Source organism: Lupinus angustifolius, chromosome LG06 (genome assembly GCF_001865875.1).
Source record: "Lupinus angustifolius cultivar Tanjil chromosome LG06, LupAngTanjil_v1.0, whole genome shotgun sequence".
Lineage (NCBI taxonomy): Eukaryota > Viridiplantae > Streptophyta > Magnoliopsida > Fabales > Fabaceae > Lupinus > Lupinus angustifolius.
In genome coordinates this window covers 28,386,143-28,391,380 of record NC_032014.1, presented here as the reverse complement: position 1 = coordinate 28,391,380, position 5,238 = coordinate 28,386,143, and positions in this window count along the sequence as shown.

Sequence of the window (5,238 nt, the reverse complement as noted above, 5' to 3'; positions counted from 1 at the left end):
GGTTGATTTAGAAGAAATGGTGAATTTTGTGATTGAAATTGATACGAAAGAGAACTAAGAAGTGATAAATTTCTGGTATGTTGAGTTTAATTTATAGAAAAATGGGGTTATAACCTGTAAGTTTATGACACTTAACATGTAACATGTAGGCTGTAGCATGATAGTAGGGGCTTTGCATGAGGAACATGTTTGAGGGTGGTTTTGGTAAAATAAATACAAAACATCCTCAAAAACCTGTGGTACAAAGTTATGAAGCTTTGGTATGGTGTAGCTTTCTAGTGATAGAGAGAGGGAGGGAATTTGTTCCAACATTTTTCTGTTTCTTTGCATAATTGTTGTGTTGTACGCATTGCATGGAAACAGGTGCATTTTCAGACTTGGCTGTGAATTTGTATGTGGGTATCAAATGTGATTATCATTGTTTTAAGTTCCATTCTATAATTATCAACGAATGTTGGTTTAAATGGTACATGCTTGATTTTCCTTAAGCAATGTTTTGAGTTCGAGTCTTGTAGATGGAAAAAATATGGGAAAGTTAGTCCCACATACCTATGAATATTCCCAGCTTGGACAAGATTGTCATTAGTGCGAGAATACAAAAAATATATATTCTATAATGGTAATTATGATTATAATATTATGATTTCTACCCTTCTTCTTTTTCTCTTTCTTTTGGAAATTGGAATTCACGTAGAATTCCACTTCGCTTAATGCCATTGTTCATTTTCCAAAGGGTTCTAAGTAGTTTATTTTTATCAGTAATTCAAATATTTCTTTTGGTTTTTCATTGCTTCTCTATGAAGCCATACTTGAGCTCATTCTATGCCTCAGTTAATTTGGCAGCAACAATATGTAATCCCAGAAGAAATAAATAAGTTGTAAGAATGTAATATTCATACATTGTTAAATATTTCTACACATTCATTATATTATCCATCATTCATTTGTGTTATTTTTTTTTGAAGAGTCAATAATGATAAAACATGAATGATAAATGATACAATGACCATACATAAAACTCATATATTGTCAGTGCATACATTCTATAAAAAATGTAATATATACAATATGTACCTAGTTTTATTTATTAACTAAAACTCTTGCTGCTCAAAAGTGAAATGAGTATCCATACCATGAATATCAATAGTCAAGTGATGGTATGAAAAAATGAATATTTAAATTTTTGAATTGATATAATATATTTGTATTGATACGTGGGACGTAATTTGGGGCATAGTTTAGGATAATAAATCTTTCTTCATGTAATATAAACAAGAACATGGTTCTCTTTTGAGCAAGCCATTAGTAATAAATCCTAAATAATGAAGGGCCAATCCACACCACAACCAAAGCCAAGAAAGGACAAGAATTTAAACCTAGAAACCACATATAAAGTAATGATTCAGAGTTAATTTAGTTAAACACACAAAAAATCACTCACCAATAGGAAGTTCAATTCCAAGGTCAACTATCAGCTTGTGAACTTGCATTCTATTGAGATTATAGTCTTTGGAACCGTTATATGCGTGTGCCTCCAACCATTGGAAAGATTTATTGTTATTGGGTCATTGGAAAGTGAAAATTCGGTTATAAGCGAGACATCGTATTTTGAACCAAATTTATAGTAAGAAAAATGTTTTTTAGTCTTTTTCACTTATAAACCTTTTATTCATCATATTTGATATGAGACTTCACACATGAACATACATACATTGTTATCATATTAAGGAAATGGAATAATCAACGGTAATTCAGAGAATTTAAAAGGAAACTATCATTGCCATAAAATATGTGATTTAATGCCCAAAAAACCAATTTGAACAAAAGGCACTTAGTAAAGACAAAAGACCATACTTAGAGTTTTAGCAAAAAGATTATACTACCATGACCATTAAACTTGATTTTATATAGAACAAAGTAAAATTTGCATTTAATTACATCCAAAATTGAATTAAGTTATACTTGTAGCAAGTTTTCAGGAAAAGAAACAAAGTCAAGTGAAATCCAAATGTGAATGTATATAGAACAACACCTAACCTATTTAATCCAAAATGACAAATCTAATATTAACAACTCCTAATTAATAAATGATTAAATCAAGACTATATATGATACCGAAACAAAAATGATTATCATAGTGTAATTTATTAACAAAATGATGAAAGTTGGAAATGATGGTGAAGGAGAAAATCAAATATATAGCATTTCTTAATTTAATTCCATTGCTTTTGTATTTATTCAATTCTTAAATTTATAACTTAATATCTTCCTTTCTTGGACACTTTTGAGATTTAGGGGTCGAATTACATATCATGTAAAGTTTGTTGTTTTTTAGAATGCGTGCCCTTCAGTTTTTGATCTTAAGATGCATATATAAGTAAATTATATTATATAAAAATTTCCAATTTTAATTTTATGGGAAAATTTTAAAACAAAAGGCTAAACAGGAAAACTAAAAAGAAAGTTTTTTGAAAAATATGGATTCCATGATCATAATCTTAATTCTGCCATTGTTTGATATCATTTGGAAGTTTTAACCTATTTAATTAAAAGGGGCTTACTAATTCATTTTAACTTCTTTTTTTGGAAGAAGTATTTTAGTAGTCCAATTTTATTACATTTTACAATTTTTTATAGGAACGCTATTCTATGTATTTAAAATAGTGGTATTATTTAATAAAGAATAAGAACAATTGAGTCTTATTATTTAATTATGACAGATATAATATCTTGAATTTATTTTTTTTACTAAAAAAACATATTTGAAGTAAGTCAACGCTTTAATAAAGAATAAGAATTTATTTATTTTATTAAAATTTAGACAACGCTTTACAAGAAAAATTACCTCAAACATTCATACTCGAAATTCTGAATTTTGAAATTTGGTAGACTTCAGTTGTAGTGTTTTGAAGTAAGTCAAATATTCCTATTAGGAATTTAAAATATAAGGAAAGATTATCATTATAGACTACTCTAATGAATGCGAAATTTTAGACTAATCACATTTAATAGATTGCATAAGACATAGAGAGTTTAGTTACAAATTACAATCTATTGAACTTTGTGTAAGAAATAAACCACCTTCTTAGTTTAGCTATTAATAAATTGGACTTACTAGCTAGTTAATTACTACACCTAAGTCCTAAGTTGTATGTTGCTAAATGCAACAAGCTTGCGAAAGAATGAACTATAAAATCATTAACAAAAATGAATTCCAATGATCCAAGGAAAATTGGCATTAGAATTCAAAAATGATTGTCATAAGAACAAGGAAAATTAAGGGCATAGTAATGATCTGAATAGTGGGTAAATGAGGAATTTAACAAATCATAATAGGCTAATAACCAGAAAGATTTTTTATTTTAGTATGATGTTTTTGGTCTGTATATGGTGAGACAAGAAGTCAACAACAAATCTTTTTATATTATAGCACAAGATATTGTATAGTCATAGCACACTTAGTGCACTATATAGAATAATGTAAGACTGTTTCAAATTGCGGATCATATGATACATGATACAGCTATAATAGTGTGGTTATGATGATTATTATAATTATATTATATTATAATTAAGGTATGAATATCAAATCATTATAGCTACATCAGAAAATATCACAACCATATCAAATAATATTTAGGTTGTATCAAGTGCCATTGGATCACATTAAATTTAAAAATATTTTTAACCACAAAATTTTTACTTAAAGTGCTAATGTATTATTTCCACAATACCATTTGTGATCCATAGTTGATGCAGATTGCCAGATTTTATCTCCATGTTAATTCATCTATTAGATTTTTCAAGTTAATACAAAAAAATGATGTTGGTATATAACTACAAAGGCATTAATGAACAAATCTTTAAATAGTTTTCCGGGTATATTTGTTGTTTGAGTCACTCAAAAAGTTATTAAAGACATTCGATAAATAAAAATTGAAGGTAGCTTGTAGCTTTTAAAAAAACTAGTTTATAATGTTTGAAAGCTGCTTTTTAGGAAACTACTTCAAATAGCGTTTAAAAAGTAAACATAGGTTTCAATAATTTTCTTTCCAATTTTATCCTTCAATATTTTAACAAATTATATTACATGCCATCAATTAAAAAAACTATTAACTTATATGTCATTCTCTCATTTCTTTCATTTAAGTTTCATTCACATAGAAAAACCCTCATTCATGTTGTTTCCCAATGATTATCACTTAAATTATGTTGCACAATTTATGGAGTTTTAAAATGACTCTATTGATTCAATATTTTTTATTTTATTTTTATGACATGATTACATGTGACATAGTTAGAGTTCCTCCCATTGTTTAATTCTATACACCAGCATATATGATATTTTATTATGTTTGAGTTACAATATAGAAAATAAAAAATAAAAAATAAAACAAACAAATAAAATACTACATATCCAATTATACAAAAATAAATAATTTTTTTAAATTATCTATCTATTTAATTACTTCAATTAATAAATAATAAAATAATAAAAATTGTATGTCATTTTTAGTCTTTTTTTTTTAATTTCAACTATTTACAAAACTCATTTCACCAAACAACTCTAGTTTAATAAACTACATTTACAGCTATAAGCTTTCAACTACCTTCACAACTACAAGATACAAGCTCACCACTACTGTAACACCGCGAATTTTACAGTTTTGAATTATAATATTTTTATTAATGTTATATTCGAAAATGAATTTCTGGGAATTTTCGGTAAAGAATTAGACGAAACTCTAGTTGAGTTTTAGTCTTGTAATTTTATTTCCTATTTTTTGGTAAATTTTGGTAATTTTCGGAGACAGTCGATTCTGGACCACTGTCGGGGCCGAAATCCACCCGGTACGGCTCAAAAAGTGGTTTTTGAGTTCCGTAACTTGGAATCGAATTTCGATCGCACCGTTGGCTTCATAATCACATTTCGAGTCAAGATAGACCTTGAGCTGGTCCATATCTATTTTCTAAATATTTTTCACTCGGAATGCCGAAATCCGAAATTCTAATCGGATATTACGATCGGGCGATTTATAATATCCGATCGGGTATTAGCCGATAATACTCGAGCATGTTTATCGCACGTGTCCGCGAAGTGGTCGTTTCGCATTGGGATGCGAGATTTGCCTTTCCATAAAGCAAACCTCACATCACTCAATCTTACCATTAGCCACCCTAGGAAGCCACCCTAGGAGATCTTCATGATTGCCTAGGAGGGAAATCAGATTTCCCTCT